This window comes from Palaemon carinicauda, chromosome 23 (assembly GCF_036898095.1).
Source record: "Palaemon carinicauda isolate YSFRI2023 chromosome 23, ASM3689809v2, whole genome shotgun sequence".
Lineage (NCBI taxonomy): Eukaryota > Metazoa > Arthropoda > Malacostraca > Decapoda > Palaemonidae > Palaemon > Palaemon carinicauda.
Window position 1 is genome coordinate 33,960,488 of NC_090747.1, and position 16,583 is coordinate 33,977,070.

Consider the following 16,583-nt stretch of genomic DNA (forward strand, 5'->3'; position numbering starts at 1 on the left):
AAATCTAAAGGGAATAATCTGCAAGATGGATTTAGAATAGGGAAGAAGTTACACTTGTTCTAGTATTCATTATTCCTGGACAAAGATTCACTTGTACTGTTTCTTTGTCAGGTGAAGAAATACAGAAAAAAAAAGTCTGATGTCTTCAAGTATGATGTGTCCCTTGGGGAAGAACTCGTTGTACTGGAATACTGGAACAAATGCATACTCTGAATCCATCTTGCAGATTATTCCCTTCTCCTAGGGACACAGCATACTAGAAAACATCAGACTAGTTTCTTCTGCATTTGCTAACCTGACAAAGAAACAGTACAAGTGAATCTTTGTCAAGGATTAATGCATACTAGAACAAGTGTAACTTTTTCCCTATTCTAAATCCATCTTGCAGATTATTCCCTGTATATCTGGAAAGTCGGAATACACGGCATTGATTACCTGTTTTTGAATGGGTCTTAATCCAGATTGCTGCCACACCCAAGCAAAGGCACTTCTGCTCCACTAGGAAAGTACAAAATTATTCTTCTACAAGGGAAACAGCATACTTGAAGACCTCAGACTTGTTTCTTTTGCATTTGTTCACCTGACAAAGAAACAGTACAATTGAATCTTTGTCAAGGAATAATGCATACCAGAAAAAATGTGACTTCTTCCCTTTTCTGAATGCATCTTGCTGATTATTCCCTTTAGACTTGGAAAGTCTGAAACCACTTGGTATTGATTGCCTGTCTCTTAATGGTTCTTAATCCAAATGGCTGACACACCCAAGCCAAGGCACATCTGTTCCACTATTCCAGTACAAAGGTTTCTTTTCCTAGGGACACAGCATACTAGAAGACATCAGATTGGTTTCTTCAGCATTTGTTCACCTGACAAAGAAAGAGTACAAGTAAATCTTGGTCAAGGAATAAAGCATACAAGAACAATTGTGACTTCTTCCCTCTTCTGAATCCTTTTTGCAGATTAATCCCTTCGGATCTAGAAAGCTGGAATTCACCTAGCATTGATTGCCTGTCTTTTAATGGCTTTTAATCCAGTTTCCTGCCACACTCAAACAAAAACACTTTTATTCCAGTATTCCAGTACAACGGGTTCTTTTCCAAGAGACACAGCTTACTAGAAGACATCAGACTTGTTTTTTTTTTTCTGCATTTGTTCACCTGACAAAGAAACAGTACAAGTGAATATTTGTCAAGGAATAATGCATACTAGAACAAGTGTAACTTCTTCCCTCTTCTGAATCCATCTTGCAGATTATTCCCTTCAGATCTGGAAAACTGGAATTTACTTAGCATTAATTGTCTGTCTTTTAATGGTTCTTAGTCTATATGGCTGCCTTACCCAAACAAAGGCACTTTTTTTTCAGTATTCCAGTAAAAAGGTTTCTTCTCCAGGGGACACAGCATACTAGAAGAGGTCAGACCTGTTTTTCTGCATTTTTTCACCTGACAAAGAAACAGTACAGGTGAATCTTTGTCAAGGAATATTGCATACTAGAACAAGTGTGACTTCTTCCCTCTGCTGATTGCTTCTTGTAGATTATTCCCTTTATATCTGGAGAGCCATAGTCCTCTTTGCATTGATTCCCTCTCTCAACGGGTCTTAATCCAGATGGCTGTCACACCCAAGCAAAGGCACATCTGTTCCACTATTCCAGTACAAAGGGTTCTTCTCCAAGGGACACAGCATAAAAGAAGACATCAGACTTGTTTTTATCAGCATTTGTTCACCTAACAAAGAAACAGTACAAGTGAATGTTTGTCAAGGAAAAATGCATACGAGAACAAGTGTGACTTCTTCCCTCTTCTGAATCCATATTGCAGATTATTCCCTTTAGATCTGGAAAGCCGGAATACACTTGGCCTTGATTGCCTGTTTTTGAATGGGTCTTAATCCATATGGCATCCACACCCAAGCAAAGGCACTTCTGCTCCACTATGAAAGTACAAAATTATATTTCTCCAAGGGACACAGCATACAAGAAGATGTCAGACCTGTTTTTTTTTCTGCATTTGTTCACTTGATAAAGAAAATATACAAGTGAGTCTTTGTCAAGGAATAATGCATACTAGAACAAGTGTGACTTATTCCCTCTACTGAATCCATCTGGCAGATTATTCCCTTTAGATCTGGAAAACCGGAATTCACTTGGCATTGATTGCCTGTCTTATAATGGCTCTTAATCCAAAGGGCTGACACACCCAAGCAAAGGCACATCTGTTCCACTATTCGAGTACAAAGGATTCCTCTCCTAGGAACACAGCATACTAGAAGAGGTCAGACTTGTTTTTTTCTGAATTTGTTCACCTGACAAAGAAACAGTACAAGTGAATCTTTTTCAAGGAATAATGCATACGAGAACAAGTTTGACTTCTTCCCTCTGAATCTATCTTGCAGATTATTCCCTTTAGATCTGGAAAGCCAGAATTCACTTAGCACTGATTGGCTGTCTTTTAATGGCTCTCAATCCAGATGGTTGCCACACCCAAACAAATCCACTTCTGCTCCACTATTCCAGTACAAAAGTTTCTTCTCCAGTGGACACAGCATACTAGAAGACATCAGACCTGTTTTTTCTGCATTTGTTCTCCTGACAAAGAAACTGTACAGGTGAATCTTTGTCAAGGAATAATTATTACTAGAGCAAGTGTGACGTCTTCCTTCTTCTGAATCCATCTTTTAGATTATTTCCTTTAGGTCTGAAATGCCGTAATCCTCTTGGCATTGATTCCCTGTATCTTTATGGGTCTTAATCCAGATGGCTGCCACACCCAAACACAGGCACATCTGTTCCACTACTCCAGCACAAAGGTTTCTTCTCACAAGGACACAGCATACTAGAAGAGGTCAGACCTGTTTTTTCTGCATTTGTTCACCTGACAAAGAAACAGTACAGGTGAATCTTTTTCAAGGAATAATGCATACAAGAACAAGTGTGACTTCTTCCCTTTGCTGATTGCTTCTTGTAGATTATTCCTTTTAGGTCTGGAAAGCCGTAATCCCCTTAGCATTGATTCCCTGTCTCTTAATGGGTCTTAATCCAGATGGCTGCCACACCCAAACAAAGGCACATCTGTTCCACTATTCCAGCACAAAGGATTCTTCTCCAAGGGACACAGCATACTAGAAGAGGTCAGACCAGTTTTTTCTGCATTTGTTCACCAGACAAAGAAACAGTACAGGTGAATCTTTGTCAAGGAGTAATACATACTAGAACAAGTGTGACTTCTTCCCTCTTCTGAATCCATCTTGTAGATTATTTCCTTAAGATCTGGAAAGCCGTAATCCTCTTGGCATTGATTCCCTGTCTCTTAATTGGTCTTAATCCAGATGGTTGCCACACCCAAACAAATCCACTTCTGTTCCACTATTCCAGTACAAAGGTTTCTTCTCCAGGGGACACAGCATACTAGAAGAGGTCAGACCTGTTTTTTCTGCATTTGTTCACCTGACAAAGAAACAGTACAGGTAAATCTTTGTCAAGGAATAATGCATACAAAAACAAGTGTGACTTCTTACCTCTGCTGATTGCTTCTTGTATATTATTCCCTTTAGGTCTGGAAAGCTGAAATCCTCTTGGCATTGATTCCCTCTCTCTTATTGGGTCTTAATCCAGATGGTTGCCACACCCAAACAAATCCACTTCTGTTCCACTATTCCAGTACAAAGGTTTCTTCTCCAGGGGACACAACATACCAGAAGAGGTCAGACCTGTTTTTTTCTACATTTGTTCACCTGACAAAGAAACAGTACAGGTGAATCTTTGTCAAGGAATAATGCATACTAGAACAAGTGTGACTTCTTCCCTCTTCTGAATCCATATTGTAGATTATTCCCTTTAGGTCTGGAAAAACGTAATCCTCTTGGCATTGATTCCCTGTCTCTTAATGGGTCTTAATCCAGATGGCTGTCACACCCAAGCAAAGTCACATCTGTTCCACTATTCCAGTACAAAGGTTTCCTCTCCAAGGGACACAGCATACTAGAAGAGGTAAGACCAGTTTTTTCTGCATTTGTTCACCAGACAAAGAAACAGTACAGGTGAATCTTTGTCAAGGAATAATGCATACTAGAACAAGTGTGACTTCTTCCCTCTGCTGATTGCTTCTTGTAGGTTATTCCCTTTAGGTCTGGAAAGCCGTAATCCTCTTGGCATTGATTCCCTGTTTCTTAATGGGTCTTAATCCATATGGCTATCACACCCAAGCAAAGGCACATCTGTTCCACTATTCCAGTACCAAGGTTTCTTCTCAAGGGTACACAGCATACTAGAAGAGGTCTGAACGGTTTTTTTCTGCATTTGTTCACCTGACAAAGAAACAGTACAGGTGAATCTTTGTCAAGGAATAATGCATAATAGAACAAGTGTGAATTCTTCCCTCTTCTAAATCTATCTTGTAGATTATTTCCTTTATGTCTGGAAAGCCGTAATCCTCTTAGCATTGATTCCCTGTCTCTTAATAGGTCTCAATCCAGATGGTTGCCACACCCAAACAAATCCACTTCTGTTCCACTATTCCAATGCAAAGGGTTCTTCTCCAAGGGACACAGCATACTAGAAGAGGTCAGACCTGTTTTTTCTGCATTTGTTCACCTGACAAAGAAACAGTACAGGTAAATCTTTGTCGAGGAATAATGCATACAAAAACAAGTGTGACTTCTTACCTCTGCTGATTGCTTCTTGTAGATTATTCCCTTTAGGTCTGGAAAGCCGTAATCCTCTTGGCATTGATTTCCTGTCTATTATTGGGTCTTAATCCAGATGGTTGCCACACCCAAACAAATCCACTTCTGTTCCACTATTCCAGTACAAAGGTTTCTTCTCCAGGGGACACAGCATACTAGAAGAGGTCAGACCTGTTTTTTTCTGCATTTGTTCACTTGACAAAGAAACAGTACAGGTGAATCTTTGTCAAGGAATAAAGCATACTAGAACAAGTGTGACTTCTTCCCTCTTCTGAATCCATCTTGTAGATTATTCCCTTTAGGTCTGGAAAGCCGTAATTCTCTTGGGATTGATTCCCTGTCTCTTAATGGGTCTTAATCCAGATGGCTGTCACACCCAAGCAAAGGCACATCTGTTCCACTATTCCAGTACAAAGGTTTCCTCTCCAAGGGACACAGCATACTAGAAGAGGTCAGACCAGTTTTTTCTGCATTTGTTCACCAGACAAAGAAACAGTACAGGTGAATCTTTGTCAAGGTATAATGCATACTAGAACAAGTTTGACTTCTTCCCTCAGCTGATTGCTTCTTGTAGGTTATTCCCTTTAGGTCTGGAAAGCCGTAATCCTCTTGGCATTGATTCCCTGTTTCTTAATGGGTCTTAATCCAGATGGCTATCACACCCAAGCAAAGGCACATCTGTTCCACTATTCCAGTACCAAGGTTTCTTCTCAAGGGTACACAGCATACTAGAAGAGGTCTGACCTGTTTTTTCTGCATTTAGTTCACCTGACAAAGAAACAGTACAGGTGAATCTTTGTCAAGGAATAATGCATACAAGAACAAGTTTGACTTCTTCCCTCTTCTAAATCTATCTTGTAGATTATTTCCTTTAGGTCTGGAAAGCCGTAATCCTCTTAACATTGATTCCCTGTCTCTTAACCCTGGATAGGTACGGTCCTCGGACACCCCTTTAAGGGTATACTCGGACGCGAACGACCCCGACGGCAAAAAAAAATTCTTGAAAAATCAGTTTTTGCAGTAACCTCCTTTTTTCTTTCGCCAAAAAAAACTTCAATGAATGCTTAAAACAACTGTAAAGATAAATACTACTCATCTGCAGAAAAACTATTTATTATAAATATTTTAAAAAAATAAGTAGAAAAAAAAAAGACCTGACATAAAAATTCATAAAAAAAAGTTTATACATATATACACAAATCCTTTTAGGAATTGATTCTTGAATGTTTAGGACACATCTTGATGTATTTTGGATGAAGTCAGACCCATGGAGGTGAAGATCTGAAAAGAGAAAAAAAGGGTAACTTTTTTTGGCCAAAAAAAATTGTCCAAATTTCATGAATTTTTTTGGGTACCCAAATGAAATAGGAAGTGGCTAATTTTTTTAGGGAATAAACATATGTTATCCTAAAATAGAAATATGTAAAAAAATCTTCATTATTTTGTAAATTACATTTATATCAGGGGCCATATCTAAAGGTAATTTTTTGAGTACTTGGAAATTTCGTAAAAAAATACATATATTTAATATATAATATGATATTTATGCAGGTAAAAATATACCAAAATATCACAAATTCTATAGGGAACAAGAATATATATAGATAGGGCAGCTTACGCTTCGGATATGTCCACAAAATGGCCGCCAACCACACTGACTCAGACTCCCTAATCTGCCACTTGAAATGTAGGAAGGGTATGTCAATTTCAAGGTGTTATTTACTAATCTAATTATTATTGGATATGCATAAAAATTGTATGGTGGGTTGCTGGATAATTGTCGATTATTTTACGACTATAAAATTAAAATTCTGACCCAAAAAATTTTTTTTGAAGGGAAATAAAATCGAAAAAAAAATGTAAAACAATATTTTAGCTAAAAAAATTTGATGATATTCAATAAAAAAAAAAGTAAACAAAATTTTCCGACAAATAAACATCTAGAGGAATCATTACTCTGTGATAGTTCCTTAGTACGTAGTAATTTTGAAAGAATTGGGAAAAAACGAAAAAATGGCAATCACCGGAAAATCGAACACATACCTATATATACGCCATATCTGGCTAAAAAAAAGATAGGCATGGGTAGCCAGATCATCTAGAAACACTTTCCAACACTATAAAAATATAAGTTTTGCGACACTACTTGCCAATTCCTTACGGTAACATGACTAAGCAAAAAAAATGCAAAACAAATAAAAAGGGGCACTCGTGGAAAAATGGCCATTCTAATATACGGCATTTCAGAAAAAAAAAATTTCAGCCACGTGCTAGGCAAACCATCAAGGCATATTTTCCGACAAATAAACATATAAATGAAATATTACTCTGTGATAGTTCCTTAGTACGTAGTAATTTTGAAAGAAATGGGAAAAAACGAAAAAATGGCAATCACAGGAAAATCGAACACATACTTATATATACGCCATATCTGGCTAAAAAAAAAATAGGCATGGGTAGCCAGATCATCTAGAAACACTTTCCAACATTATAAAAATATAAGTTTTGCGACACTACTTGCCAATTCCTTACGGTAACATGACTAAGCAAAAAAATGCAAAACAAATAAAAAGGGGCACTCGCGGAAAAATGCCCAACATTCTAATATACGGCATCTCAGATAAAAAAAAAAGACATGCACGTGTTAGCCCAACCATCAAGGCACACTTTCTAATACATAAACATGAAAAAAAAATCAATAATATACGGCAATTCCTTACTACGTAGTAAATTTTTACAAATATTGAAAAAAAAACAGAAATTGGCAACCGCAGTTAAATACCCAATATACCAATAACTACGTCGTATCTGACAAAAACAAAATCACGCATGGGTAGCCAGATCATCTAGACACACTTTCCAACATTAAAAAAGCAAAAGTTTTACGACACTATTTCGCAATATCTTACGGAAAAATGACTTGGCAAAAAAATTAAAAAAAATTAAAAAGGGACACTCGCGGTAAAATGCCCGACATTCTAATATACGACATCTCAGATAAAAAAAAAGACATGCACGTGTTAGCCCAACCATCAAGGCACACTTTCTAACACATAAACATGAAAAAAAATGAATAATATACGGCAATTCCTTACTACGTAGTAATTTTTACAAATATTGAAAAAAAAACAGAAATTGGTAACCGCAGTTAAATACCCAATATACCAATAACTACGTCGTATCTGACAAAAACAAAGTCATGCATGGGTAGCCAGATCATCTAGACACACTTTCCAACACTAAACAAGCAAAAGTTTTACGACACTATTTGGCAATATCTTACGGAAAAATGACTTGGCAAAAAAATGAAAAAAAATGAAAAAGGGGCACTCGCGGTAAAATGGTCCTCGTGGTGATGAACGACATTTTAACTAAAAAAAAAAACATGCACATGGTAGCCAAACAATCCACCAAGACTTTCCACAACTGATAACCTATACAAGTTGCACCATTCTACGACAATTTCATAATACGTAATAACTTTGATAATTATGCAAACTACCTCAGAAGGGTAAACTCGGACGCGAACGACCCCGACGCGTCTCAGAAATCGGGGAAGGAGTACAGCTACAGCAATGCACATCTGGACACTACTAGAGCGTGTAGGGGAGACACCTCCTGCAGGTCGATCACCCACAAATTCAGTCACAGGGGTGAGTCACGTGAGAAAAACCTGTTTTTTTTTTACGCTCGGGGTCGCAAACGACCCACCGTACCTATCCAGGGTTAATAGGTCTCAATCCAGATGGCTGCCACACCCAAACAAATCCAATTCTGTTCCACTATTCCAATGCAAAGTGTTCTTCTCCAAGGGACACAGCATACTAGAAGAGGTCTGATCAGTTTTTACTGCATTTGTTCACCTGACAAAAAAAAAGTACATGTGAATCTTTGTCAAGGAATAATGCATAATAGAACAAGTGTGATTTCTTCCCTCTGCTGATTTCTTCTTGTAGATTATTCCCTTTATATCTGGAGAGCCATAGTCCTCTTTGCATTGATTCCTTCTCTCAACGGGTCTTAATCCAGATGGCTGTCACACCCAAGCAAAGGCACATCTGTTCCACTATTCCAGTACAAAGGGTTCTTCTACAAGGGATACAGCATACTAGAAGAGGTCTGACCTGTTTTTTCTGCATTTGTTCACATGACAAAGAAACAGTACAGGTGAATCTTTGTCAAGGAATAATGCATACAAGAACAAGTTTGACTTCTTCCCTCTGCTGGTTGCTTCTTGTAGATTATTCCCTTTAAGTCTGGAAAGCCGTAATCCTCTTGGCATTGATTCCCTGTTTCTTAATGGGTCTTAATCCAGATGGCTGACACACCCAAACAAAGGCATATCTGTTCCACTATTCCAGCACAAAGGTTTCTTCTCCAAGGGACACAGCATACTACAAGAGGTCTGAACGGTTTTTTCTGCATTTGTTCACCTGACAAAGAAACAGTACAGGTGAACCTTTGTCAAGATATAATGCATACTAGAACAAGTGTGACTTCTTCCCTCTTCTGAATCCATCTTGTAGATTATTCCCTTTAGGTCTGGAAAGCCGTAATCCTCTTGGCATTGATTCCCTGTCTCTTAATGGGCCTTAATCCAGATGGCTGTCACACCCAAGCAAAGGCACATCTGTTCCACTATTCCAGTACAAAGGTTTTCTCTCCAAGGGACACAGCATACTAGAAGAGGTCAGACCAGTTTTTTCTGCATTTGTTCACCAGACAAAGAAACAGTACAGGTGAATCTTTGTCAAGGAATAATGCATACTAGAACAAGTGTGACTTCTTCCTTCTGCTGATAGCTTCTTGTAGATTATTCCCTTTCGTCTGGAAAGCCGTAATCCTATTGGCATTGATTCCCTGTTTATCAATGGGTCTTAATCCAGATGGCTATCACACCCAAGCAAAGGCACATCTGTTCCACTATTCCAGTACCAAGGTTTCTTCTCAAGGGTACACAGCATACTAGAAGAGGTCTGACCTGTTTTTCCTGCATTTGTTCACCTGACAAAGAAACAGTACAGGTGAATCTTTGTCAAGGAATAATGCATTCTAGAACAAGTGTGACTTCTTCCCTTTTCTAAATCTATCTTGTAGATTATTTCCTTTAGGTCTGGAAAGCCGTAATCCTCTTAGCATTGATTCCCTGTCTCTTAATAGGTCTCAATCCAGATGGTTGCCACACCCAAACAAATCCACTTCTGTTCCACTATTCCAATGCAAAGGGCTCTTCTCCAAGGGACACAGCATACTAGAAGAGGTCAGACCAGTTTTTTCTGCATTTGTTCACCTGACAAAAAAACAGTACATGTGAATCTTTGTCAAGGAATAATGCATAATAGAACAAGTGTGATTTCTTCCCTCTGCTGATTGCTTCTTGTAGATTATTCCCTTTAGATCTGGAAAGCCATAGTCCTCTATGCATTGATTCCCTCTCTCAACGGGTCTTAATCCAGATGGCTGTCACACCCAAGCAAAGGCACATCTGTTCCACTATTCCAGTACAAATGGTTCTTCTACAAGGGACACAGCATACTAGAAGAGGTCACACCTGTTTTTTCTGCATTTGTTCACATGACAAAGAAACAGTACAGGTGAATCTTTGTCAAGGAATAATGCATACAAGAACAAGTTTGACTTCTTCCCTCTGCTGATTGCTTCTTGTAGATTATTCCCTTTAAGTCTGGAAAGCCGTAATCCTCTTGGCATTGATTCCCTGTCTCTTAATGGGTCTTAATCCAGATGGCTGCCACACCCAAACAAAGGAACACATCTGTTCCACTATTCCAGCACAAAGGTTTCTTCTCCAAGGGACACAGCATACTACAAGAGGTCTGAACGGTTTTTTCTGCATTTGTTCACATGACAAAGAAACAGTACAGGTGAATCTTTATCAAGGAATAATGCATACTAGAACAAGTGTGACTTCTTCCCTCTGCTGATTGCTTCTTGTAGATTATTCCCTTTAGGTCTGGAAAGCCGTAATCCTCTTGGCATTGATTCCCTGTCTCTTAATAGGTCTTAATCCAGATGGCTGTCACACCCAAGCAAAGACACATCTGTTCCACTATTCCAGTACAAAGGTTTCCTCTCCAAGGGACACAGCATACTAGAAGAGGTCACACATGTTTTTTTCTGCATTTGTTCACCTGACAAAGAAACAGTACAGGTGAATCTTTGTCAAGGAATAATGCATACTAGAACAAGTGTGACTTCTTCCCTCTGCTGATTGCTTCTTGTAGATTATTCCCTTTAAGTCTGGAAAGCCGTAATCCTCTTGGCATTGATTCCCTGTCTCTTAATGGGTCTTAATCCAGATGGCTGCCACACCCAAGCAAAGGCACATCTGTTCCACTATTCCAGTACAAAGGGTTCTTCTACAAGGGACACAGCATACTAGAAGAGGTCAGACCTGTTTTTTCTGCATTTGTTCACCAGACAAAAAAACAGTACATGTGAATCTTTGTCAATGAATAATGCATAATAGAACAAGTGTGATTTCTTCCCTCTGCTGATTGCTTCTTGTAGATTATTCCCTTTAGATCTGGAAAGCCGTAGTCCTCTTTGCATTGATTCCCTCTCTCAACGTGTCTTAATCCAGATGGCTGTCACACCCAAGCACAGGCACATCTGTTCCACTATTCCAGTACAAAGGGTTCTTCTACAAGGGACACAGCATACTAGAAGAGGTCAGACCTGTTTTTTCTGCATTTGTTCACATGACAAAAAAACAGTACAGGTGAATCTTTGTCAAGGAATAATGCATACAAGAACAAGTTTGACTTCTTCCCTCTGCTGATTGCTTCTTGTAGATTATTCCCTTTAAGTCTGGAAAGCCGTAATCCTCTTGGCATTGATTCACTGTGTCTTAATGGGTCTTAATCCAGATGGCTGCCACACCCAAACAAAGGCACATCTGATCCACTATTCCAGCACAAAGGTTTCTTCTCCAAGGGACACAGCATACTACAAGAGGTCTGAACGGTTTTTTCTGCATTTGTTCACCTGGCAAAGAAACAGTACAGGTGAATCTTTATCAAGGAATAATGCATACTAGAACTAGTGTGACTTCTTCCCTCTGCTGATTGCTTCTTGTAGATTATTCCCTTTAGGTCTGGAAAGCCGTAATCCTCTTGGCATTGATTCCCTGTCTCTTAATGGGTCTTAATCCAGATGGCTGTCACACCTAAGCTAAGGCACATCTGTTCCACTATTCCAGTACAAAGGTTTCCTCTCCAAGGGACACAGCATACTAGAAGAGGTCAGACCAGTTTTTTCTGCATTTGTTCACATGACAAAGAAACAGTACAGGTGAATCTTTGTCAAGGAATAATGCATACTAGAACAAGTGTGACTTCTTCCCTCTGCTGATTGCTTCTTGTAGATTATTCCCTTTAGGTCTGGAAAGCCATAATCCTCTTGGAATTGATTCCCTGTCTCTAAATGGGTCTTAATCCAGATGGCTGCCACACCCAAACAATGGCACATCTGTTCCACTATTCCAGCACAAAGGTTTCTTCTCCAGGGGACACAGCATACTAGAAGAGGTCAGACCTGTTTTTTCTGCATTTGTTCACCTGACAAAGAAACAGTACAGATGATTCTTTGTCAAGGAATAATGCATACTAGAACAAGTGTGACTTCTTCTCTCTGCTGATTGCTTCTTGTAGATTATTCCCTTCAGGTCTGGAAAGCCGTAATCCTCTTAGCATTGATTCCCTGTCTCTTAATATGTCTCAATCCTGAAGGTTGCCACACCCAAACAAATCCACTTCTATTCCACTATTCCAATGCAAAGGGTTCTTCTCCAAGGGACACAGCATACTAGAAGAGGTCAGACCTGTTTTTTCTGCATTTGTTCACCTGACAAGGAAACAGTACAGGTAAATCTTTGTCAAGGAATAATGCATACAAAAACAAGTGTGACTTCTTACCTCTGCTGATTGCTTCTTGTAGATTATTCCCTTTAGGGCTGGAAAGCCGAAATCCTCTTGGCATTGATTCCCTGTCTCTTATTGGGTCTTAATCCAGATGGTTGCCACACCCAAACAAATCCACTTCTGTTCCACTATTCCAGTACAAAGGTTTCTTCTCCAGGGGACACAGCATACTAGAAGAGGTCAGACCTGTTTTTTTCTCCATTTGTTCACCTGACAAAAAAACAGTACATGTGAATCTTTGTCAAGGAATAATGCATAATAGAACAAGTGTGAATTCTTCCCTCTGCTGATTGATTCTTGTAGATTATTCCCTTTAGATCTGGAGAGCCATAGTCCTCTTTGCATTGATTCCCTCTCTCAACGGTTCTTAATCCAGATGGCTGTCACACCCAAGCAAAGGCACATCTGTTCCACTATTCCAGTACAAAGGGATCTTCTACAAGGGACACAGCATACTAGAAGAGGTCAGACCTGTTTTTTCTGCATTTGTTCACATGACAAAGAAACAGTACAGGTGAATCTTTGTCAAGGAATAAAGCATACTAGAACAAGTGTGACTTCTTCCCTCTTCTGAATCCATCTTGTAGATTATTCCCTTTAGGTCTGGAAAGCCGTAATTCTCTTGGGATTGATTCCCTGTCTCTTAATGGGTCTTAATCCAGATGGCTGTCACACCCAAGCAAAGGCACATCTGTTCCACTATTCCAGTACAAAGGTTTCCTCTCCAAGGGACACAGCATACTAGAAGAGGTCAGACCAGTTTTTTCTGCATTTGTTCACCAGACAAAGAAACAGTACAGGTGAATCTTTGTCAAGGTATAATGCATACTAGAACAAGTTTGACTTCTTCCCTCAGCTGATTGCTTCTTGTAGGTTATTCCCTTTAGGTCTGGAAAGCCGTAATCCTCTTGGCATTGATTCCCTGTTTCTTAATGGGTCTTAATCCAGATGGCTATCACACCCAAGCAAAGGCACATCTGTTCCACTATTCCAGTACCAAGGTTTCTTCTCAAGGGTACACAGCATACTAGAAGAGGTCTGACCTGTTTTTTCTGCATTTAGTTCACCTGACAAAGAAACAGTACAGGTGAATCTTTGTCAAGGAATAATGCATACAAGAACAAGTTTGACTTCTTCCCTCTTCTAAATCTATCTTGTAGATTATTTCCTTTAGGTCTGGAAAGCCGTAATCCTCTTAACATTGATTCCCTGTCTCTTAACCCTGGATAGGTACGGTCCTCGGACACCCCTTTAAGGTTATACTCGGACGCGAACGACCCCGACGGCAAAAAAAATTCTTGAAAAATCAGTTTTTGCAGTAACCTCCTTTTTTCTTTCGCCAAAAAAAACTTCAATGAATGCTTAAAACAACTGTAAAGATAAATACTACTCATCTGCAGAAAAACTATTTATTATAAATATTTTAAAAAAATAAGTAGAAAAAAAAAAGACCTGACATAAAAATTCATAAAAAAAAAGTTTATACATATATACACAAATCCTTTTAGGAATTGATTCTTGAATGTTTAGGACACATCTTGATGTATTTTGGATGAAGTCAGACCCATGGAGGTGAAGATCTGAAAAGAGAAAAAAAGGGTAACTTTTTTTGGCCAAAAAAAATTGTCCAAATTTCATGAATTTTTTTGGGTACCCAAATGAAATAGGAAGTGGCTAATTTTTTTAGGGAATAAACATATGTTATCCTAAAATAGAAATATGTAAAAAAATCTTCATTATTTTGTAAATTACATTTATATCAGGGGCCATATCTAAAGGTAATTTTTTGAGTACTTGGAAATTTCGTAAAAAAATACATATATTTAATATATAATATGATATTTATGCAGGTAAAAATATACCAAAATATCACAAATTCTATAGGGAACAAGAATATATATAGATAGGGCAGCTTACGCTTCGGATATGTCCACAAAATGGCCGCCAACCACACTGACTCAGACTCCCTAATCTGCCACTTGAAATGTAGGAAGGGTATGTCAATTTCAAGGTGTTATTTACTAATCTAATTATTATTGGATATGCATAAAAATTGTATGGTGGGTTGCTGGATAATTGTCGATTATTTTACGACTATAAAATTAAAATTCTGACCCAAAAAATTTTTTTTGAAGGGAAATAAAATCGAAAAAAAAATGTAAAACAATATTTTAGCTAAAAAAATTTGATGATATTCAATAAAAAAAAAAGTAAACAAAATTTTCCGACAAATAAACATCTAGAGGAATCATTACTCTGTGATAGTTCCTTAGTACGTAGTAATTTTGAAAGAATTGGGAAAAAACGAAAAAATGGCAATCACCGGAAAATCGAACACATACCTATATATACGCCATATCTGGCTAAAAAAAAGATAGGCATGGGTAGCCAGATCATCTAGAAACACTTTCCAACACTATAAAAATATAAGTTTTGCGACACTACTTGCCAATTCCTTACGGTAACATGACTAAGCAAAAAAAATGCAAAACAAATAAAAAGGGGCACTCGTGGAAAAATGGCCATTCTAATATACGGCATTTCAGAAAAAAAAAATTTCAGCCACGTGCTAGGCAAACCATCAAGGCATATTTTCCGACAAATAAACATATAAATGAAATATTACTCTGTGATAGTTCCTTAGTACGTAGTAATTTTGAAAGAAATGGGAAAAAACGAAAAAATGGCAATCACAGGAAAATCGAACACATACTTATATATACGCCATATCTGGCTAAAAAAAAAATAGGCATGGGTAGCCAGATCATCTAGAAACACTTTCCAACATTATAAAAATATAAGTTTTGCGACACTACTTGCCAATTCCTTACGGTAACATGACTAAGCAAAAAAATGCAAAACAAATAAAAAGGGGCACTCGCGGAAAAATGCCCAACATTCTAATATACGGCATCTCAGATAAAAAAAAAAGACATGCACGTGTTAGCCCAACCATCAAGGCACACTTTCTAACACATAAACATGAAAAAAAAATCAATAATATACGGCAATTCCTTACTACGTAGTAAATTTTTACAAATATTGAAAAAAAAACAGAAATTGGCAACCGCAGTTAAATACCCAATATACCAATAACTACGTCGTATCTGACAAAAACAAAATCACGCATGGGTAGCCAGATCATCTAGACACACTTTCCAACATTAAAAAAGCAAAAGTTTTACGACACTATTTCGCAATATCTTACGGAAAAATGACTTGGCAAAAAAATTAAAAAAAATTAAAAAGGGACACTCGCGGTAAAATGCCCGACATTCTAATATACGACATCTCAGATAAAAAAAAAGACATGCACGTGTTAGCCCAACCATCAAGGCACACTTTCTAACACATAAACATGAAAAAAAATGAATAATATACGGCAATTCCTTACTACGTAGTAATTTTTACAAATATTGAAAAAAAAACAGAAATTGGTAACCGCAGTTAAATACCCAATATACCAATAACTACGTCGTATCTGACAAAAACAAAGTCATGCATGGGTAGCCAGATCATCTAGACACACTTTCCAACACTAAACAAGCAAAAGTTTTACGACACTATTTGGCAATATCTTACGGAAAAATGACTTGGCAAAAAAATGAAAAAAAATGAAAAAGGGGCACTCGCGGTAAAATGGTCCTCGTGGTGATGAACGACATTTTAACTAAAAAAAAAAACATGCACATGGTAGCCAAACAATCCACCAAGACTTTCCACAACTGATAACCTATACAAGTTGCACCATTCTACGACAATTTCATAATACGTAATAACTTTGATAATTATGCAAACTACCTCAGAAGGGTAAACTCGGACGCGAACGACCCCGACGCGTCTCAGAAATCGGGGAAGGAGTACAGCTACAGCAATGCACATCTGGACACTACTAGAGCGTGTAGGGGAGACACCTCCTGCAGGTCGATCACCCACAAATTCAGTCACAGGGGTGAGTCA